Below are 25,395 nucleotides of genomic sequence, written 5' to 3'. Positions count from 1 at the left end.
TATCAATTATGGCATTATGCATAAGCATGAACACTTCATCAGAGAATGGTTTATAAAATACATTTAACTTTGTAGTTTCTGACATGCACTTTCATCCCTTAAATATAAACTAGCTGAAAGCTCAAATTCTAGTATTAGGATTCTTTTCATTTTGTTTACATATCAAATTCATATTACATCTTGAATGTAACAACTCTGGGTTATATGTACTTTAAAGGCTATGGTTGGGATGTATATTGTAAAGTTAATATATAGTACACTTAATCTGCAATGTAGCAGTGTTGAATAATGGAAACTATGCATCTCTGTCATAACAGATGCATTAATTCTAGTGCTGTAGATGTGAGGGTCTGAGAGAAGACTCTAGGACCCTGCCTCCATTGTGCATGCGTTTATACCCATCTTCCTTGCACATGCTCATCTTCGCTCACAGTTTGAGAACACAGAACCCTTGCCAGAAAAGTTAATACGGTAAAAACATGAGGTACCTGGTTACACTACACATACAATCATGTTGGAGAAAGAGATGAATGCCAGAGCTTGGTTCACTTGCCTTTTTTCGGCCCAGACCTCATTCAGTGTTCTTGCCCACATTCAGGTGGGCTTCTTTGCCTTAATTAACAAGACCTAGAAAATGCCTTACAGACATGTCCAGACATTAGATTCTGTCACCAATATAACATCACAAAACTGTAAGATTTATAGGTAGATGACTTGCTGAATTCCACAGGATCATCTAAAATGGAATTTCCCTTCAGATGAATTACGGCATGAGATCAACTAAACTCATACCTTGTGTTTATAATTCTAATGTGCTACAAGCTCTTTAAAGATAAGATTAATGTGATCAAAGTCAATGAAGTCCATATAGTCCTACCACTCAGACTCTAAGGCATGAGGCTAATTGAGCAAGGTGAGCAGCTGTAAGCATGCATTAAGATAAATAAAACAGAAGAAAATAAAAGACTATGTTCAGAGAAGGAGACAGGGAGGCAGTTTATAAAACAAAAGAAAATGAAAGACCATGTTTAGAGAAGGAGACAGGGAGAGAGAAACTGCCTCCCCAAGGAAATGACAGATGGCTAGACCTTAAAATTCAGTAAGATATGCAATCTCATAAAACTGTAAAATAGATGTTGTAGCAGAAGAAAGACAATTAATATATAGGGCGCATCTTTCATGGGAGACTTTTTGATGGCTTTGCAATCTCTCCATCTTTCAAGCACATTTAACTCAATCAATTCTATATGCTTCTGCCAAATGATTCCTATCTACATACGACTCTGCTTCTGTCAATTACAACAGGTCAAAGTTTTCAATGGCTCCAAACTGCCTGGAGGCAAAGTTAACCATACCTTCTCTGGTAGCCAATGCTTCTGTCATCTGTAGTCAATACTAAATCTAAATTTTATTCCTACATTGACTCCCCATTCCAATTAGAGTACATGTACAGACCACTACACGTATTACTCAAATATATGCTTATATAGATGCTTCAAAGCTTTCCTATGATAATAAAAAATAATAGTAAAAATTGAAAAAGAAATCTAAGGTTTAGCTCTAGTCCTAAATCTTTTGAGAAAGTCTCAGGAATCGACAGTAAAATGAGCTCCCTCATTTGAGATTTTCCACTCTATCTCTTACTCATTATATCTACTATACAAAAGGAGAGGAACTATCTGCAGATTTATGATAGTTGAACAGAGTGAATGGTAGCATGCTGTGAATCTCATTTAATGATGCACTGTCATTGTTTATACATTAATCTTCCTCTCCAAGTACAGTATGCATGTATCTAAGAGCTGAAGGGAGGCACTTTCCTGAATCTGTATATCTAGATGGCATTAAACACCTACTAAATCATCAGAGAAGTCACATGAATAGATATGATTTATTGAAATTAAGGACCGACTGGTTTTCTTATCTCTGCGTATACAGATGTATCTGCATTTGCATAGTTGAAATGTGAAGATATAGGATGGTCCTCTCGATATCAAAGGCTCTCACCTCAGAATTGAAGATGCACATAATCTCTAATGATGCAGAGCTTGTGAAACATGGGTTTCATATAATGCCAAGACCATGACTAAAGTGACAAGAAGGATTTCAAGGAAGAAATTGATTGGACAATTTGAAAATGAAATCTATGATAATCAAATAAAATTAGGACCTCCATAATGTGTTTGTTTTGGCAAAAGATGCAGTAGGACAGAAGATTCTAAAATATACTGGTGTTCTTCCTTTTGAAAAAAAATAGCACCATGCATTTACCTTGAAAGTATTTCTTGCACTCATGAATGTAGGTTCAACTGAATTTTTGACAGAAGTTTTGACAGGCCATTCTCATTGCACATATTGAAACTCCGCGGCAAATGGATAAAATTAGACCATGATTCTCATTGTTTACACAAATTATCTCAAACTTTATTAGAATCTTCAAGTTATGCCATAAAATTTTGAAAGTGGGAGGAGAAAACAAGAGAAATACTGAGGACAATGGAAGATGGTGCATTTGAAAAAATATCAAAGCCTAGGAACTGTGTTACTACACAGAAAAGAGCTTTGTCACTGAAGAGAAGAGCGAAGTGAGTGAATACATGGCCTGTAATGGACCAGGAGATGTGCACACTTCTGGTGAACAGTTCATGTTTTCAAGGTGTTAATAAGTTTGAAATGAAACATCAAATATAAGCTGATTTCTACAAAATGAATAATTGACTTAAGATTATTTTATTTAAAAAATGATGTGTAAATGGCTATATCATGTGAAGAAATGCTCACTGTCATTGATAACCTGGGAAGTGGAAAGAACACCAGAGTACTTAGGAATGATTCTTCACAAAAAGATTAAAGTCAACAATTACTGAGGAAACTATAGAGAGAGAGACCCTAAAACTAGTGGGGAGATATGCTAGTGAGTCCATTGTTGAACAAAACGTTTATTTAGGATCCTTAAAAATTGCAAATTGAACTGCCCTGTGATAAACCAATCTGAGTATATATCCAAAAGGAACTAGGAACACATGTAAAGGTGACTTCTACAGTCCCATGTCTGCTACAGGACTCTACAAAGTCTAGAGTTGGAAAGCACCTAAGTGTCCATCCATTGATAAATGGGTAAAGAAAAAGCAGTACAGATACACAATGAACTACTCTGAAGCCTTCCTTAAACAGAATGGAATCCTGTTCTGCATGACTGTGTGGTCAGAACTTAGGATAATTTTGTCAAATGAAATAAAATAAAAGACAAATGGTGTCTGTCACATGTTGTTTCATGCTTCATGATTATGTTAAATAATAGCAATAGCTTAATTATCGTAGGAGTCAAGAGGAGAATTGGGGCTACAAAATGATGCAGAAAATACAGGAATAGGAGGGCTGGGAAAAGTTTGGTGAGGAGGCCTTGGGGAGCATTAGCCTGGAACAAGTGCTGTCATGCTTTCACTGAGCAAAATGACTGAGCAATGAAATGAATACTTCAAAGAGTTATGAGTTTTCATATACAAATGAAAATGTTCCAAAAGATATATCTGTTTGGTCTGATTTGAACATTATGCAATACTATCAAAACCTCATATATTGTTTTAGTATGTATAGATTTTAAGTTTTTATGTTATCTCCCTTCCTGGTTTCCCCTCTCCAAACCCTCTATCCAATTCCCCCTCCCCCTGCTGCTATGAGGGGGCTTCCCCACCCACCCGCTGCCCCCTCACCACCCTAGCATCCACCTACACTGGAGTATTGAGCCTCCACAGAATCAAGGGCCTCCTCTCCCACTGATGCCTGACAAGGCTATCGTCTTCTACATATGGGGCTGGAGCCATGGGACCGGCCACGTGCACTCTTTGGTTGGTGGTTTAGTTCCTGGGAGCTCTGGGGTTCTGGTTGGTTGATGTTGCTGTTCTTCCTATGGAGTTGCAAAGCCTTTCAGCTCCTTAAGTCCTTCTGCGAACTTCTCCAACGGGGTCCCCATGCTCAGATGGATGGTTGACTGCAAACACCCGCATCTGTATCTGTATTGGCCAGGCTCTGGCAGAGCCTCTCAGAGGACTCCAGTCATCAAGTGCTTCTTGGCATCAGCAATAGTGTCTGAGTTTGGTGTCTGCAGATGGGATGGATCCCTAGGTAGTTCAGTCTCTGGATGGCCTTTCCTTCTGTCTCTGCTCCATTCTTTGTCCCTGCATTTCTTTAGAGAGGAACAATTCTGTGTTAATATTTTTGAGATGGGTGGGTGACCCCATTCCTCAATGGGGGGGGGGCATGCCTAACCACTGCATATGCTCTCTACAGGTTCTATCTCCCCTGTGTTGGGTATTTCAGCTAATGCCATTCCTGTTTAGTCCTAGGAACCTCTTTCTTTCCTGCCACCTGGGACTTTATAGTGGCTACTCCCAGTTCCCTATCAACATTTACTGTCTTGATAGAGTGATGGATAGGTCATCTGACTGATATTCTTCAGCTTTTCTATCTCTAAATGGTGGTAGTGATATTATCCAGAGAACATAGAATAATATGTATAACATAGAACATATGGAACATACATATACCACATATACAATAGAAATACATTGTGCAAGTCTGGAGTCCAGAAAGTCACACCAAAATGTTAACACGTTTGATATTTGCTGTGGGCTTTTACCTGTTTCACAGACAGCCATATTCTCTGTCAGACTTCATAGGACAGAAGGTATAAGCTCCTTCTGAGATTCTCTTCATTATAGCCATGACAGCTACTATGAGTTAACACACAAAGGTCCCACCTACGAAGAGCATCGTGTAGTAGGTAAGATATGCAGGAAAGAGTTTGGAGAAGCATTCAGTGAAAAAGTATATATAGATATCCCCACTATAGTGGTATGAAGTTTGGGGGAATGCATCGATGTATATTTCCACTGCTAAACCCTTCAAGCTGCAATAAAGACCAGCCAAGCAAGGTGGTGCAATGTTGGCAAGAGTGCTATGACAGTCACCAACTGGATTCTTTATTGCATATGAGGTCTGTACTATAGAGAGAAATCATACTTTGTACTAGAGGCATGGTCAAAATACAGAGAAGATATAGACCCTAAGGGAACCTATTTATGCTGTTTTGATGAGTGATCACTTCATCAAAGTATCTTCTAGATATTTATTTTTATAGCCATAGAATTTTGGTGCTCTCCTCTTTGGTCATAGAAGTTTCTTATTTCAGAGCACTATGGTTAATACAGACCCATAACTATTCAAAATGCTCAGAGTTAACAACTGTGAATGATTAACCAAATTGGAGCTATATATCAACAACACCATTCCATCTTCCCCCCACCCAACCAAGGGCTCAAGAAACACCTAGAAAAAGAAGGCCAGGTAAATAGGGAGCGGAGCTGGTCTCTAGGCATGGCATGGATATTACACACATGAACGCCCATTAGCTAGAGTGACTCTTAAAAGATTACCACAAGAGAGATAAAATCCTAACATGGAAGGGAAGGGCCTCATGATGTCCCCTACCAGCTGAACTGTGCCTCTAGTGGCAGTTGTCTGCAGCTCAGAGAGGCAGAGTCACTTTTCTGGTAGACTTGCCTTAGGAAGGCAGTGGTGATGGCATAGTAGGTGGCCCAGGCTCCATTGGATGTCTCAGACACATATGCATAGGAGAAGCACTACTGATTAGACTTACTGAGTCATAAACAATACCAAATGGTCAATTTTAAAACATTATTTTCTTTCTCTTAAAAAGTCAACCAACAAACAAACACAAAACACAAATATCAAAACCAAACAACAAGAACCCAAGCAAATATTGAATTAGTTCCAGGTTGCCCAACTTCTTCTGAGCAATGACTCTATCCTGAAGAATGGTTGATATACCCAGTTACAACACTAAAGAAAACAGGTTCCCACCAGATATCAATTTCAAATAGCTTCTTGGTTAGAAAGGGAATTGGACACAGAATGCCAACCTTAACTAACACGTTGTTTTCTTCGCTTTGCTTTCTTACCTTGAACATTCTGTGTTAAAAAAAAAGGGCGGGGTGGGGGAGGCCTAGACAAACATCTTAGCAGTGAAGAGAACTCACGCAGGGTTCTTGCAGAATCCAGACCTTTATGTTTCCACTAGATCCAACTCCCTCTTCTGGCAATCTCAGGGCACAGCTCTCACATGGTACAAATGAACACATAAATAAACATAAAAATTAAAGAAATCTTTTAAAAATTTTAAAAGGAATTTAACAAAGTCTGAGTAAAATCTGCCCTTTAAAAGTATCAATTAATATAAATATTTCAGAGCAAAAGAGTCTTCACAAGATCTTGAATTTCTTGTTTCTGCAACAAACCGGATTCATACCTCAGCAATTAATATATGTGTTCAGTGTTTTTTTAATTCATTCCACTAGAGAGTTTGCAATGAGATAAACTCAATTTTATTTTAATTGTTTTGTTTTTGCTACTTTTTTTTCTTCCAGCTTCCAAAGTATACTGCTGTTCATATCATTTCTCTGGTTATATGAAATGATTTCATTTAAAGCATGCTACTTGCTAGCCTTAGGCCCTCTGCCTCAGCACGTACCTTAGGCATGAGTTAATTGACCCGTGAACTCTGCTTATTGAGCCTGATTGCTATGTTCCTGGCTCCCATGAACAAGTCCCATGCCAGAATTCGCCATGGGCAATCTAGCATTTTATCTCTTGTCTGTCACAGACTTAATCTCAGCTAGGTCGTCAGTTCTTTGCCTGCAGAATGTTAACCACTAGGTTAGACTGGGGGATTTCTCTTTGTTTTACTCTCATGTATCTACGGCAATAGGCCTGAACACTTCCTTAAACTGGCTGTATCTGAATGTGGTTCCTTTGTATGATTTTAAAGTACAACTCATGCTACTACAGTTAAGTTTTCCACTATGATGAGGACAACATTGTATTGCTTGCTGTGCCGGCACAGTGGGAGATGAAACATACTTCATCAGCTCCTGTTTATGGCTTACTTGTATTCTACGGTGTTATTTTTATATTGTATCCCAGCTCTGTTTATTTGTTCCTTTTCTGTGCCATATTGCTTTGTGCTGTTTAACTATTTTGAAATTAAAAAAACAACAACTACAACAACTATTTGTTCTAAACTCTGAAGTTTGAGTCCAGACAATCATTATAGTTCTAAAGAGTTCCTAATTGGCATGCAATGCCTGCTATATACATATATACATATACATACACATACACATATACATACACACATACACATACACACACACACATACACACACACACATACACACACACACATACACACACACATACACATACATATATATGTATATATGTATATGTATATATGTACATATATATAATATATAATACAATTCATTGAATTTTAGTCAACACAATCAAAAATTGTGAACAAACTGTTACTTACAAATTTAGATTATTCTGATAGATATATTGGGGTATTTTCTACCTAAAATACTTTAATTATGTTTTTCCATGAATTTATCTTAATTTTAATTAATTTTGTTTTAACCAATTTTTTTAAGTGTTGGTCAGATATAATTATATATTTGTGTGGTACTTGATTGCATAGTAAGCGTGCTTTGCAGTATGTTCTTCTAAGACTTTTTATTATCAACATGTCATTTCTCAGACTTGCGTCCTGTCTTGACTTAGCTCTCTTCTCGGTGAGCTAAATCAGAATTGCCACTGTTGCAGTGAGATAGCTAGGTGCACACAGGGGGCTGTGAGGCAGAGGGCCCTTAGTTGTGAGGTAGCTACCTGTATACAAGGGGCTGTGAGGCAGAAGGCCTTTGTATATTTCTTATGTTACTTGAGTCTTGAATGATCACTAAGTCAAGTTTGTAATAGTTTTATTTTACATCTGAAAATGGATATAAGTATAATATCTGCTATGCTGAGTTATTAGAGAACAACAGGACTTACCTTTCTAAGTAGTAATACTCGATACAGAAGCTTTTCTTGTTATGGACACTTCAGTTAACCCCTTATTCAAAGGAAACCAGGGAAACACTTACCTGCATTTCTGAAGCAGGGTAGGAAGTTGAATCAAAAGTATGTGAAAGATTCTCTTTCATACAGTGAATATATTCTCAGAACTGTTTTTGTTTTGAAGGATAATGATGCTAATGGAGACTTAAAAATAAACTGATATTTCTTCATGTCTATTTTTTTTACATGACAACATAAGCATTTAATAATAGAAAATTTCACTAGGCTTTCAAAAATGCTATTTCAGTATCCAAAATACTCGCAGCCAAAATAATTATATGCTGTGAAGGAGATTCTTTATATTTTTCAAATTAAACCTTTAACTGAATTTTGTCCTTGATGTTGGCTGCAGTTAAATGCAGATTCAGCATAATTCTTTACACAGCTATTGGTTTTGTTAAATGAAAATAATTTAGCGACCTATTCTTATTCTCTATACTACACTGGAAAATTTTCTTAGTAGAAATTCTTAGCTACCTTAAAAAGCATATTTCTGACTTTTGCCCCACTGAGGCACTGACCTTCTTCAGACTTGTGGGGCTTGAAGCATACAGGTAAACTTCCCTTCCCTGACCCACTATCCCTGTTTGCTGACTGTTCCAGAGCAAGCCAAGCTCACCTGAGCAGCCTGCTAACCCAGGAGGTCCTGCATTCTCTCCCCACTTCTCCTCTCACCTTCATTAGAGTTTCTGAGCCTGAACCACACAGATATGCTTCCCTTTTCCACCCATCTTCCCTGCTCCCTGAGTGCTCCTGGCAAGCCAAGCTGCCCAGAGAAACCTACTAGCCCAGGAGGTCCTCCACTCTCCTGCCACCTCACTTTTCACCTTCAACAGATATTCAGCTCAGGTACCATACAGACTCTGAAGGTACGTAACCATACAACACAAGGATACCCATCAGAGTGCCTGCCACAGGAGGGCCATCAAGGTTCACCCCTGCCCCATCCAAATACCTACTACAACAAGAACATCTAGGGAACTAAAGGACCAAGATGGCTAAAGAAAGGACCTTTAAAGAGCACAATCAACAAAAGCCAGAGCAATTTGTCACCTACGAATCATAGCTACTCCACCACAACAAGTCCTTGATATCATAACATAAAGATGATAGTGGACCTTAAAGAGCAAATTAATAAATCCCTTAAAGAAATACAGAAAAATACAATAAAAAGGTAGAGATCTTTAAAGAGGAAACAAATAAATCCCTTAAAGATGTACAAGAAAAATACAGTTAATCAGCTGAAATAAATAAATAAAACTGTGCAAGAAATGAAAGTGAAAATAGAAGCAGTTAAACAAAACGCAGACTCTGAGAATCCTGGAGATAGAAAACCTGGGGAGGAGAACAAGAACAATAAATGCAAGCATCACCAACAGAATACAGGAGATGGGAGAGAGAATTTCAGGCATAGAAGATACAGTAGAAGAAATTGATACATAAGTCAAAGAAAATGTTAAACCTAAAATATTCCTTACATAAATCATTCAAGGAAATCTGTAATACCATAAAAAGATCTAACCTAAGAATAATAGAAGTAGAAGGTGAAGAGTCCTGGCTCCAAGGCTCGGAAAATATTTTCAATAAAATCATAGAGGAAAACTTTCCCAATCTAAAGAAAGTGAGTGATGCCTATAAACATACAAGAAATTTATAGGACATCAATTAAACTGGAAAGAAAAGAAAATCCTCCTGCCACATAATAATCAAAATATAAAACCTACAAAACAAAGAATGTTAAAAGCATCAAGGGAAAAGGAGCAGGCAGCATACAAAGTTAGATTTATCAGAACTATACCCATCTTTTCAACAGAGACTTTAACAGCTGCAAGAATTTGAGCCAATGTCTTGGAACCGCTAAAAAATGACAGGTGCTAATCTAGACTATGATACCCAACAAAACCCTTAATCAACATAGATTGAGAAAACAAGGTATTTCAAGATAAATATCTATTCATAAATCAAGCCCTACAGAAAATAGAGGAAGGAAAACTCCAAACTAAGGAGGATAACTACATCCAAGAAGTCACAGGAAATAAGTTATTCCATGTCAGCAAAAACAAGGAACACACATATAAACCCACACACACCACCACCACCACCACCACCACCGCCACCGCCACCACCAAAACCATTAAAATAACAGGAAATAAAAATCATTAATATCTATCAATATCAACGATGAGATCAGGGATACAAGACACATACCTAAACATAACCAAAGCAATAAATAACAAGCCAACATCAAGCTAAATGGAGAGAAAATTAAAGCAATTTAAAAGACAAGACAAGACTACCTACTCTCTCCCTATCCAATACAGTACTTGAAATTCTAGCAAGAGCGATAACAGAACTAATGGAGTTCAAGGGGATACAAATCAGAAAAGAAGAAAAAAAGATAGTATGATATTATACATAAATGAGCCCAAAAATTCTGCCAGAGAACTCCTAGAGTTGTTGAACAACTTCAGGAAAGTGGCAGGATACAAAATTAACTCAAAGAAATCAGTAGCCCTCCTTTATACAAATGATAAACTGGCCAAAAAAAGATATTAGAGAAACAACTCCCATTAGGATATCCATGCATAATATAAAGTATCTTGGTGTATCTCTAACAAGGCAAGTAAAATATCTGTATGATCAGAACTTCAAGTCCCTGAATAAAGAAATTGAAGATGATATTAGAAGATGGAAAGATAGCCGGTGCTCATGGGTAGGTAGGATTAATGTAGTGAAAATGGCCATCTTACCAAAAACAATCTACAGATTCAATGTACTCACTGTCAAACATTCAACACAATTTGTTATAGACTTTAAAAGAGCAATTCTCAATTTCATATGGGAAAAATTAAAAATCCAAGATAGCCACAATAATCCTGAAACAAAAAAGAAAAAAAGAAAAAAAGAAAAAGAAAAAAAGAATTTCAGGAGGAATCAGAATCTCTGATTTCAAGTTATACTACAGAGTAATAATGATAAAAAGTATATAGCATTGATATAGGAACAGATATGTTGATCAATGAAATTGATTTTAACACCCAGAAATAAACCCACACACCTATGGACACTTAGTTTTTGATAAAGATGCCAAAAGCATACAGTGGAAAAAAGATATCTTCAACAAATGGTGCTGGTCTAACTATATGTGTACATGTTGAAGAATGAAAATAGATACATATTTTCAACCTGTAAAAAACTCAAGTCCAAGTGGAACGAGGACCTCAACATAAAACTGGATACACTAAATCTCATAGAAGAGAAAAATCAGAAACAGCCTTGAACACATTGGCACAGGAAACAACTTCCTGAACAGAACACCAATGGCTTAGGCTCTAAGGACAACAATTGATAAGTGGACCTTATGGAATGGCAAACATCTGTAAGGCAGAGGACACTGTCAATAGGACAAAATGCCAGCCTACAGAATGGGATAGGATTTTCACCAACCCTACCTCTGACAGAGGACTAATATTCACAGTTTATAAAGAACTCAAGAAGTTAAACACCAACAACCCAAATAACCAAATTTTAAAAATGGGCTACAAAGCAAAACAGAATTCTCAACAGAGGAATCTTGAATGTCTGCAATGCACATAAAGAAATGTTCAAAGACCTTAGTCATCAGTGAAATGCAAATGAAAACTTGAGATTCCATCTTACACTGGTCAGAATGATTAAGATAAAAAACTCAAGTGATAGCACATGCATGAGAAGGATGTGGAGTAAGGAGAACACTCCATTGCTGTTGAGAATGCAAACTTGAATAACCAACTTGGAAATTAATATGGTGGTTTCTCAGGAAAACTTGCAATAATTCTACTTGAAGGCCTAGCATCTGGGCATATATGCAAAAAGATATTCTACCTTTCCACAAAGACATTTGTTCAACAATGTTTTGTAATAGCTAGAAACTGAAAACAACCCAGATGTCTCTCAACTGAAAAATAGTTTAAAAAATGTGGTACACCTATATGATGGAATATTATTCACCTATTAAAAACAAAAACATGAAATTTGTAGGCTAAAGAATAGATATTGAAAATATCATCCTGAGTGAAGTAACCCAGTCCCTAAAGGACATTTATGTTATGTACTCAATTATAAGCGGATATTAGCTGAGTAGTACTCCATTGTGTAAATGTACCACATTTTCTGTATTCATTCCTCTGTTGAGGGGCATCTGGGTTCTTTCCTGCTTCTGGCTACTATAAATAAGGCTGCTATGAGCATAGTGGAGCATGTGTCCTTCTTACCTGTTGGAATATCCTCTGGATATATGCCCAAGAGAGGTATTGCGGGATCCTCTGGTATGACTATGTCCAATTTTCTGAGGAACCCAGACTGATTTCCAGAGTGGTTGTACAAGCTTGCAATCCCACCAACAATGGAGGAGTGTTCCTCTTTCTCCACATCCACGCCAGCATCTGCTGTCACCTGAATTTTTGATCTTATCCATTCTGACTGGTGTGAGGTGGAATCTCAGGGTTATTTTGATTTTCACTTCTCTGATGATTAAGGATGCTGAACATTTTTTCAGGTGCTTCTCAGCCATTAGTTATTCCTCAGGTGAGAATTCTTTGTTTAGCTTTGAGTCCCATTTTTTAATGGGGTTATTTGATTTTCTGGAGTCCACCTTCTTGAGTTCTTTATATATATATTTGATATTAGTCCCCTGTCTCGTTTAGGATTGGCACAATAGAGTATTACTCAGCTATTAGAAAAAATGAATTTATGAAATTCCTAGGCAAATGGATAGACCTGGAGAGCATCATCCTGAGTGAGGTAACCCAATCACAAAAGAACTTTCACAATATGTACTCACTGATAAGTGGATATTAGCCCAGAAACTTAGATTACCCAAGATACAAGATACAATTTGCAAAACACATGAAACTCAAGAAGAACGAAGACCTACGTGTGGACACTTTGTCCCTTCTTAGAATTGGGAACAAAACATCCATGGAAGGAGTTACAGAGACAAAGTTTGGAGCTGAGACAAAAGGATGGACCATCTTGTGATTGCCATACCCGGGGATCCATCCCATCATCAGCCTCCAAACGCTGACACCATTGCATACACTAGCAAGATTTTGCTGAAAGGACCCAGATAGAGCTGTCTCTTGTGAGGCTATGCTGGGGCCTAGCAAACACAGAAGTAGATGCTCACAGTCAGCTATTGGATTGATCACAGGGCCCCCAATGGAGGAGCTAGAGAATGTACCCAAGGAGCTAAAGGGATCTGCAACCCTTTAGGTGGAACAACAATATGAACTAACCAGTACCCCCACACCCTGGAGCTCCTGTCTCCAGCTGCATATGTATCAGAAGATGGCCTAGTCGGCCATCAGTGTAAAGAGAGGCCCATTGGCCATGCAAACTTTATATGCCTCAATACAGGGAAATGCCAGGGCCAATGGTGGGAGTGGGAGTGGGTGGGTGGGGGAGTCGGGGGGTGGGGGAGCGTGTAGGGGACTTTTGGGATAGCAGTGTAAATGTAAATGAAATAAATACCTAATTAAAAAATAATAGAGAAAAAAATAAATTAATTTTTAAAATTAATAAAAGCATTTTTGCATTAAAAGAGAAAGAAAAGAGTTTTTAAGCAACATGTAAGATTATAGTTATAAGGAAGAAAAAAGCAGCATATCTGCCTTGAACAAAGCCCAGCAGATGTGGCTGTCGTTGACCAATACTTAGTACCTGTCTATCTTCAGGGACAGGAGAAGAAAGTAAGTGTTTCCTACAGAAGTGGGTCCATTTGTTTTCTCAATTCAGTATTACAGAAGATGGAAACCTTTTAGAATTGGCTTTGCCCAACACCATTCCTAAAATTTCTTTTTTCTGCAAAGGAGATTTCTTCTGCCACATCTTCCCAAGAGCCACCGTCATCCTTTTCTGCAGAGGTGGACATTCCACACCTGCAGAATGCATGCCAGACCAGAAAGCAGCAAGGAAATGGGTGTCCACTGAGAGCAAGAAGGGAGAGTACCTGGAAGCCACAACGGGATGAAGAAAGAGTGTATGTCTTTTAAAAATTCATGCATGTGTATATGAGCTTAATTTTAATCATAAAATGAAAAATGTATTTGTATCTCTTCAATAATTCCACGTTTTAATATAATGGAATTTTACTTCATACAAAATACAGAGGCAAACAATGTAGAATTTTCAGGGTTTTTTCAGCACTTTTAAAAGTACCAACAGGCCTGTTCAAATGCACTCATATATAATCATTTTGCATTTCTCATAGACTTAACATATAAAGTGCTTAGGGTTATTTATGATTTTTCCAGACACACCACTTTCTTTTAGCAATGCCTTTGGCTTTTAAACATTGTTTCCCATTAATAAAAGGAAGTGACATTTGCTTATGAAGACTGAATACAGGCTGTAAGTAAATTGCATATGATTTACTGTTTAAATCTGGCATTTAAATAGGATTACACAATTCAAAATACGTCCTCTCATTACAGGACTTAGGTTTGAAGTATAAGGCATTGTTCATAATCTTGCACTTTGGAGAAAATGTCTTGTTTCCATCCTAAATATTAAAACAGATTTTAAGATATGATATGAGACATATGTAGTCAATTTGCTAGGCAATTCTAGGACACTGTTTTGTACAAATGAAGGTGTATTTTTTTGGGGGAAATACCTAAATTATTATCTAAAGAACTGCAGACTGTATTTGATAATATTTTCTAAATATGCATTTCTCTCAGATTTTTCTTTATGAAGAACTTTATCAAAAATTGTTAATAAAAGACATTTTGAGCTTCAAATCTGGCAGTCTCAGATTGCTTAATAGAACTTTTTGTACGTCTAATGTATTGCTTCTGTTTGATCTTCTTGCCTTGTAAAGTACTTATTTTTCAAATATTTCCATGTCATAAAATGCAAAGATCAATGAAAGACCATGGCGTAGAGATTGATCTGACTTACCAGGTTCTTGTGACTGACGGCCACACCAAGGGCCGAATAAATAAACCTCAGCTCTCACCAATCTTCCTCTTCTATTTGTTTCCTGGATGCTTTTACAACTTTCTCCAGAGAGCTTCCATGACTACATTGTAGGATACTGGGAAGCTTTTTCTAAACTTGAACTTGTTAGTAGTTATATTTGAGGGATAATATTTTGACTCAGTGAACTTCTTTGGCATATTCTGAGTAGAAAACATCTTAATAAAGGCAAATACAGCATGGTTCGCAAAATCTCTTCTCTTGAATAATTCTGGGAAATTATTTATGCCACCTAAGGTAAAATAATATAGATGGTAGTGTAGTTTGCAAAGGGCAAATTTCCTACATACTAATTGAGAAATGTTTGTTTTTACTACTAGGAAATGACATATGAAATGATTCTAAAATATTTGATTGGATGTTAAGAAATCTTTAAACACATCTCCTAGAATTTTTTTAATTCAACTATTATGCTCAAAAGCAGAAGTTCACGTTAAATTGTCTAGCTTTGAGACGTTTCCCAGAGCAATGATGGCTGAACCCTTGCCTTCAGTGTGGTGATGCGTAAACAAGTCATTCTTGGGAAAGCTTTCCCAGGGCAGAAGTTCTAGTTCAAGGGTGAGGGGCAAGGAGAGGTGAGAAAGAGTCATTCTAAGTATAGCACCTGCACTCTTCCGTCGGGTCAGGAAGAAGAGCCTGGAATACAGTGCAGTGACAACTCAGAGAAGTTATGAAAAGTTCATCAAGTCACTGAGGATTCAGGATCCTGGGGGGAGGGTGTGAGGGAAGAGGCAGGCTCCTGACGAGCTTCAGTCTCAGTCAGGGTTTTCTACTGTGTGATCATGAGTCAGATGATATCTTCAAAATTTGCTATACCTATTACAATGATAATAATGCTACTTGTGTCTCAGCTCATTTTTCATGAGAAATGGAACGCCGAGTAAAACATTATGCAGTGGCTGGCAAAAATCACAACAAAGGGATATATTTAATAGATATGATATACTATATTGTTTAAGAGTTTAAATTCTGCTTTTAGGTAGTTCTATGTTTAATAAACAAGTTGTTACTTGCTTGTTATTAAAGTGATTTGTAAGTAATCAACTATTCTCTAATTTAGTCTCATATGTAGAAACAAATTTTAAGAGGCTTGATATCACAGCGATGTTTAGATGTGATAATATAATATGGCTCTAATATGATTGTTACAAGTTAAGTACTTAGAAAATGCGTTTTAATATATTCCAGTTGTTTTACACTCTAAATAGAAATATACATTATTTGAGAAAAATCTTGGAGTACACACAAGTATAGATTTGACAGATATAGCCAGCAGCTGGGTATATAGCATGATCTAGAACAGCAAACTCAAAAGAGAATATTCTAAGACTATTTTTCCCATGTGCCTTCAGTAGAACTTTATGGGAGTAGCAATTTCTAGTCCAGCAGTATCAGGAAATGCTATCACAGTCCAAAGAGAAACAGAAAAAATGAAGGTATCTCATGGCAGAGAAGGTGGACAATTCAGAGATGCCTAAAATCATTGGATAAACAACCTACAAAGACTTGTAGGAATGCTGGGCAATTGTGCAATGTGGACAGGATATAGAATAAGCAAAATAATGCTTTGTGTTTATATGAAATTTGGAATAGGCTACTACACATGAATTAAATAGAAATCCCTTCTACTAATGTATGGAGCCATGGCTCTAGCTTCAACCCTCTATATTTAAAACCATACCTTATTCTCTCTCTGTTCTTTAACAACTGCCATTTTGATTTGCACATAGAAAGGTTCTCCAAACTCAATGTCATGTGATTACTTTATGCACACCTAATGATGTAAGGTACTGTACATATCTCTAAGTCTTTAACCTTAACCATGAAAGCAAAGCCCTTTGTTCCCTGTGGCAAAATATTCCTTCTTTTCAATTAAAGGGGTGGAATTATTCACTAAGTACTTGTTTAGCTTTTGGTCCACAAAGACAAAGATCTACTCACAATTATCACATATCAAGTCTTTAGGAATCCCATACCATTTTATTACCAAATGTTAAAACCGTTGATAAAACTTCATCTGAAAACTCTAAAATGTCATCCTCTGCAGTGTGTATAGTATTCATGGCCAAGTTCTCACAAAACCTATACCTTGACCAAAGTCCTCTGACACAGGGTCAAAACCCACTTCTGTGACAAGTTTAGGATCAAAATTAAATTCATCTCATTCAAAAAGAAGAACACAGAACCTGCGATAAAAGTGGATGGAGATAATGTGGATGACATAATTTATATGGTCACCTGTATTCTGTCATGTTTTGAAGACTAAAAAGACTCCAGGTTTATCTGTTACTCTACTCTCTACTTGTGTCTGTTTTCAACTTATCTTTGACTTTTTCATAAGTCTTTGACATCGGGTTATTCTACCAATGCGTTTCTTTTCCTTCCTTCCTTCCTTCCTTCCTTCCTTCCTTCCTTCCTTCCTTCCTTCCTTCCTTCCTTCCCTCCTTCCTTCCTTTCTTTGTTCTTTTTATTTTTGCTGTTGGAAATTTCATATTCAATATCTTTATCTATAACATATTTACTCAATACATTTTCTTTCAAGCTGGCAATAATTCTACCAAAACAGAATTGAAGTCAGCGATCTATTGGGAGTTCACTTTGGTACAGGTTGAGTGATTGACAGTAAAGGATCATGTTTCATTGTTCATATGGCCATCCAGTTTCCACCGCACTGTCTGTTGAGGAGGCTGCATGTACATCATGTTGTTTTGGAGTCGTTGTATGGAACTTGTAGATCTTCCACTTATTTCACAGACTCCATTAGACTGTAAACTCAATCATAGATATTTTCCAAGAAAACTATGTAGAATATCACTGACAGAAATGATTTAAATTCTATGTAAAATTACATATTATTCCTGGATAAAAGAAGATATAGTGGACAAAAGATACAATCTTGTATCTTTTGTAAAGATACAAAATTCACACTGATAATTTGTAAAAGTGTTATATCTATAGTATCATGGTCTATGGTTAGTAGAGATGGTAAGGTAAGTTTAAGCACCATTAATTCTTTTGAGATACTTTTATCCAACATTTCTTTTCATGAATTTGCTAGCTCTGGATGGTGGGGACCCATATGCAGATTTCATTGGTCTCTGTTGTTTCCCATAATTAAAAAAAAGATATAGCAATTAGGTATATGGAAAGATAGTTCTTCGGGGAGCTGTTTTGATAAATGGATTTTAGATCAACAGCTCTACAACATTCTTAGGAAAATATCAAGAAGCTTAACTGTAGGCTCTCTGGAGCAAGCCAAGACTTCAAAAGTTGCCAGTTCCCAGACAGATGGGCTGATAGGTACTCCCCAAGCATCTAGCATATGCTTCTCTGTGGAGACCAGGAATTGCTTTCTGGGAGACATTTTTGCATGGCCTTGGTTACAGAAGTCGACAGTGGCTATTAATCTCCCAGAGTGCCATCATTTATCCCAAAGTGTAAGTACTCCAGTACTCTGACCTTTAAAACATCCAAATACAGAAGCCCTTGCTTGTCACTAGTTAGGTTAACCATTCCTATTTTAATTATAACATGTGTGATATTGATGAGTGTGTGTTTGCGTGTGGACAGGTGTGTGTCGTCCCATGCATACAACGTTATACATATAGAGGTTTCAGTTTTCAGTCTCATCTTCAGCTGAAGACTCTCTCTAACATTGTTTTAGAAAAAAAAATGGTTCTCTGCAATTTTATTGTTGATTAGGAGTAAGGGGGTCCTAGTGATCTCCAAAACAATACAGGGTTTTTACAATTTCCCTTGCTTATCTCCCAGAACTTTCAAGTAAGATGCTATTGCTGAAGATACCATATTGTTCAAACTCAGATATGGAGGAATTAAGCTAAAACTGATCTGAAAGCCTCCTCACTGAGTAACAGTCCTCATGTATCCAAACATATATGTAAGCAACCTACCGAGTGCATCCAAACATGTATGTAAGCATTTGAAATGTAAATGAAGAAAATATCTAATAAAAATTTTAAAAATTAAAAAAACCACATATCCTCATACTCATAGATATGTGTAGCTAATTCATTTTCATCAGAGGTTCTTTTGTTGTCTTTTTCCAGTAAATGGAAACTACTACAGATGGCTACATCTGGTCACAATGCAGTGTATGTGGAGTGTCCAGCCCTAACTTATCCATCTACAACAGATAACCTAAAGCTAAGCCTCAAGGGAAGCCTTGAAATGAGAATGGAAACATTATAAGAGTCAGAAAACTAGGATGCCTGCTACTAGACAGTGTGTTCCCAAAATGATAGTGAAGCAAAACCCATAAAATCCAAACAATCTGAGTCCTTAATGGACTGCATAATGGTCACTACAGTTAATATGCCAGCAGGAATTTCAAAGGTTCCACCCCCTAACCCATGTAACATTAAAAATTAGGAAAGACTTTGTGAATTATAGAATTAGGAGAGGATATAGGAAAAGTTGGAAGAAAGGATGGACATGATATAAATACAACACACATGAAATAGTCAAAGATTTCTTTTAAAAAGAGAATTACCACATGAAGATACCTCAAGGCCCTTAGCACCACACTTTCTGTTGGTCCAAAGCTGAGATTTAGGAGAGCATAGCTTTTCTTATGAAAACTCTCTCTCTCTCTCTCTCTCTCTCTCTCTCTCTCCCCTCCCCTCCCCTTCCCTTCCCTTCTTTTCCCATGCTATTCTATGTAGTGATTTGCCCACAAGAAACAAAGAAAAATAAATTTAGAGTTATTCTTTAGGGAATGTTAGCAAATGGTACCCCTTTATCATATAGAGATTCATATATAATACATCTTTATTTTGTATGAAAAGTATGGAATGTGTGATTTGTCATGATCGACTCTTTCATAAAATAAAATCCATCAACACATTTCCAGTTCACCATGAATCTGAGCAGGTAATGAATGGTGATCCAGCATAATCTCCTGCAACAATAGCACCACACTGTTTAATAAAGTAACACCATTACCATCCTGGCTCTGCAAACAGTGGTCATTGGGACGAGGCCAGCCAGAATCCCAGGAAGAAAGTAAGAGCCAGGTGGAATGGCATAGAAACTGTAAGGAATAATGTGTCAAGTTTTTCACTAATAATTTATGACTTTGCCTCTCCAGACAATGTGTTTTAGAGGCCATTTAAGATACATGTGTTTCTGTTAATTATTGTTGTCTGATTAGTCTATAGTCACAGTTTTGACTTTTCTGTTATAGCAATTGTTAATTGGAAGAATTTAAACTTTTAAGTAGTCTAAATATTTTTTTTGTGTGTGTGTGTGTGTGTGTGCTTTTGTGGTCAGTTTCCAATTCTACTACATTATGTACAGGGGGATAATTTTCTGAAGTGAAAACATTTAACTTAGGATTCATATTGAAATTAATTTTGCTACATAGAGATAATGGAAATGTGTGTGTGTGTGTGTGTGTGTATGTGTGTGTGTGTGTGTGTGCCTGTGACTGTGGAGAAGAAAGGTCCCTTAATTCTTGATGTCATCCTCAAAAATCCAGAGTGCTAGGGTGGTGAGTTGGGGGTGGGTAGGTGGGTGAGTGTGTTAACCCCCTCATAGACGCAGGGTAAGGGGGATGGGATAGGAGGCTTGCAGAGGAGAAACCTGGAAAGAGGCTAACACTTGAAACGTAAATAAATAAAATATCCATTTTAAAAAAATTCTTTCACTTCCTTTAATTCTGGCTCTGTCCTTGGCCTCTGGCTCAGTAAATAAGCTAGAGTGGCTGGCTAGTACCCACAGGGATTCCACTGTCTCTGCCTTCCCGAACTGGAAGTGCAAAGGTCTGCCTCCATGCTCATGTATAGCCATCTGGGGATAGAAGGCAGCTGTTTGAGCTTCTATAGCAAATGCTGCACTGGCAGAGCTATCCATCCTCTCCAGCCCACACTCTTAAATTATCTACACAATATGTAAAGTTTAACGACAACAAAAAAGCACATTGCAACCAAATGAGTATTTGTATACACCCCCCCACACACACACCACACACACACACACACACACACACACACACACACACACCCCACACACACACAACCCACATACACACACACACACACTCACACACACACACACACACACACACACCCCCACACACACACACAACCCACACACACACACACACAACACACACACACACACACACACACAACCCACACACTCACACTCACACACACACACACACAACACACACACTCACACACACACACAACACACACACTCACACTCACACACACACACACACACACACAACCCACACACACACACACAACCCCCCCCCACACACACACACAGATTTTACCCTATGAAACATAGCAAAGTCATCGGAAAACATATCATTAACCAGAATCAATTTTAGTTATTACAAATGTTACTATGGATCTGAGTAAAAAATAATTTTATAAATGGAAGTTATTTCAGTAACATTTAAAAATATGAACATAAAATTACTTAAAAGAAAAGCTGTTGATAAAAACCAAGCCATTGTGCAGTTATGCAGTTTCACAGTATTTAAGATTGTATCTGGTTCTGACTGTACTTTTTAAATTTAACAAAACTTTAGAATCAACGGCCCAACACAGGGCACAGATATATCACAGAATATGGTTTCCCTGCTTTCCCTCTAGTGATGCTTTGTAAAAATATCACTTACTTCTTTGTGAGTAAAACAGAATGTTTCTTCTTTCAGAGAATACAGAGTTTCAAATCTTTATAAAATAGTAATTACAACAGCAATAAAAATTACTACACACTTGCTCTTCCTTATCAGTATTAATATATTTGTAAGATTAGACTGTGCGAATAAATGACAACTATTACATATAATAGCATAATATATTCATCCTATGAGTTTCCTTGTCTAACATTTTTATTAATTTTCTATTTTCCAGTATGAATGTCTTATGCATGGAACTAGAGAAATGGTTCGGTTGTTAACAGTGTTTGCTGCTCTTGTAGAGGCCCTATTTTCTGTTCCTAACACCCACATCCAGTTTGCAACAGCCTATAACAATATCAGGATATCCAGTGCCCCTTTCTGGCCTTTGGAGTCTGTAGATGTGGTGCATCTACAGACAAGCAGGCATACATAAATAGATACATAGATACATAGATACATGCATACATACATACATACATAATCTTAAATTTGAAAAGAATGAAAAAGACAGATGTAATCCAGGCCATTATCATCTTTAAATTTAAGGAAAGAGGACAACGGCTGGAAACCATACTTGCAAACGAATTTTATTGCAAGTATTTTCTAGAACATTTAGAGTGATTTTGTGGGGAATCTGCTGTTGGTAAGATGACTGAATTGCAGGGTATATACTGAGCTCCCCTGGAGCCTGCCAAACTGTGTCTAAGTGACTGCAGTATTTCACAACTCACCAGTTTCACATGCACTTCTAAATCCTTACTCACATTTGGAATTTTTCACCTTCCACATTTTAACCATTCTGTAAGTAGGATAACATTACATTCTGGATTTAGGTTACATTTCAATGAAGACTTTTAATGCAGGGTAACTTTTTATATACCTACTGGAACTTGACACCATTTTTTGTGAAATGCCTCTTCAAACTCATTGTACATTTTATAAATTGTGTTGGCTGCCTGAGTCCTGTGGATTTGTGGGAGTTTTCACACTACGTACTCCCTTTGTTGAATATGTGTACTATTAATGTTTTATTCGATGTAAGGAGTTGCCTTTTAATTCTTCCAGTGATGCCTTGCAAGGGATGGCAGCTTTTGATTTTGATGGACCTTTGTCAATATTTAGCCTTAGTTATGATGCCATCTTGGTTGATAAAAGTGTGCCTGTCGCAAGATCCTGACAACACTCTCCAGGTCTCATAACCTACATATTAGTTGTTTTTTACCTTTATGCTTATACTTTAAATACGACTGAAACTTTTATTTTTTATTTGGTGTGAGGTAGGGTTTGGCTAAGGTCCTTCTACATTGCTATATAATTTTTCTAACACAACTGGTGAAAAAGACTATTTTTTTTTCTTTTTTTACTGATTTTCAGTGACATCATTTTCACAACTCAGGAAATCATGAGGAAGTTGCTTGTAGTCTTCTCTGGTTATTATAAGGTACTTTTTCTTTGATATTGATTTTGCATGGTCTCACTTATACATAGCTTATTACCTAGCGTCAGAGTTAGGGTTATAACTGTTGTGATGAAATTCCATGACCAAACCAACTGTGGGTGGGACAGGTTTACTTCAGGCACAATCTCTTATAATACCATCAAGGAAATCAGTGGGGGCAGGAATTCATGAAGAGCAGAACCTGAGGGCAAGAGCGGATGCAGAGGCCGTGAAGGCCAGTACTGCTTACTGGCTTGCACAGCATGCTTTCTTACAGAACTCAGGGTCACAAAACCATAGATGGCACCACCCACAATGGTCAGGGTCTCCCCTATCAATCACTAATTAATAATGTAAAAAAAAGAAAAGAAAATTTTTCAGAGTCATTTTCTCAACTGAGTATTCCTTCTTCCTCATAGTCTAGCTTGTGTTAAATTGACATAAAACCACTCAGCACACCTGAAATTGTAGATATTTCTCATATTTAATATTGTCATTGTAAAAAATATGAGAAATGTGGTGAATTGAAACATTATAGATCTAATTGTGAGATCAGAGAGATCATAAAATAGATCATCTCTCTCTCTCTCTCTCTCTCTATATATATATATATATATATATATATATATATATATATATATATATATATATATATATATATTCACTTGGAAGAATTTCAATTTCAGTTATTAAGTTGTAGTGGTTAGCGTAACTATATTGATGAAATTGACTTGACTGCATTGAACTTAGCCAGAAAAACCATCCACCTTCATATCATATTAATGTAGTAGTACTTTCAGCACACTACTACTCAGAAGCCCTGTCTACTTAGCCCAGTCTCACTGGTATCAAGTTCCAACACCAGACTCTTAGAGGGCCAGGCTGTGTGTACAGCACAGCAATTCAACGAGTCGCCAAAACCCAAACAACCTTGATACAGCTAATCAATGTCAGCATATGAAATTCAGGTGGGTTTCTATACACTAAAAATAAATTGTTTTAAAAAAATCAAGAGAACAGCTCTGTGAACAATAACTGAAAAAAGCAGAAGAGATGCTTGCAAGTAAAGAAAATAAAGAAGTTCAAGGCTGTATATTACTATTTTAAATTATTATATGTTCTTCAACTTCTGAATATGAGACCTGCTGTAGAATGGTTGATATAAGCAGTGCCACTCTGTTGGAGACAGCTGATTTTCCTTCTCACAGCAGTTATAATGGACTTGTTTGTTTTGTGAGGAAAAATGTGGAATAGATCTGAGAGGGCTTGGGTGAGGAAAACATGATCAAAATATATTTAAATGTTAACAAAGCTTTAAATAATAAAAGCACATAAAATATTTTAATGACTGGAACAAGATGCTAAGAAATTAAATGGTATTCCATGTTTTATGGTGTTTCTTCAAAAGTAAGGAAAAAATCGTAAAAATCCTGTGAAGTCACAAAAGATTATAAATAACTCAAATCATTCCGAGAAAGCACAATAGTGAAAGTCTCATACGCTGTGCTTGGAGACCGTTCACAAAGCCATAGACCAATAGAGCAGATAAAAATCCAGAACAAAATCAAGCCTGATAGAATAAACTGCTCTTCAAAAAGTGTGACAAGATTCCAAAATTGTACCAAATTAACCTTTTCATCACATGATGTTGATGAAGTAAATATTCAAGCGCAAAGGAGTGAGCAGTTTCTTCCTGCTCCCCCTCCCCTTTTCAACAGTTCTATCACGGTGCATAGGTAACACCGTTTGCACCTTATTCTTCTAGAAAACATTTTCTGGAATTTTATGTTAGGTCATTCCGGTTTTCAGAGTTTCTAACTGACTATTTTTAGTATCTCCAGCCAGCTTGACCGAGATGAACATTGGTCCCATTCATTTGGTTTCTGCTGTTTGTAATTACTATTGAGCTCACCCTAGCAACCAGGACAGCATACAGGATTAAGGCCTTAAGCCAGTGAAGACACCACCCCCCAACCCCCTGCTTCCTTGTGCTGTGTAGATATTCCCTAAGTGTCCTTTCCTAGACACTGAAGTCTTTAGCTTATCCTTCCTTCTTCAAAATGGATGTTTTCCTTCTGGAATCAAACACTTTGAAGATAGGTACCAACCCTTGGGAATCACATGGGTAAGTTTAGGTTTAATTCCACAGGACCATCCATGTCGGAGCTGGTGCTGGGCCAGAGAATCTTCTCCAGAGAGCAGCTAGGCTATCAGGATACAGGCGAGGATTCAAGTCTCTTCTAAGGAGAGGCTAACTCTATCCTTTTCAGACCTTTGAGTTTTTACAATGGTCCAGGGCTGA

Source organism: Mus musculus, chromosome 3 (genome assembly GCF_000001635.26).
Source record: "Mus musculus strain C57BL/6J chromosome 3, GRCm38.p6 C57BL/6J".
In the NCBI taxonomy this organism is placed as follows: Eukaryota; Metazoa; Chordata; class Mammalia; order Rodentia; family Muridae; genus Mus; species Mus musculus.
Note: the sequence above shows the minus strand (reverse complement) of the source record.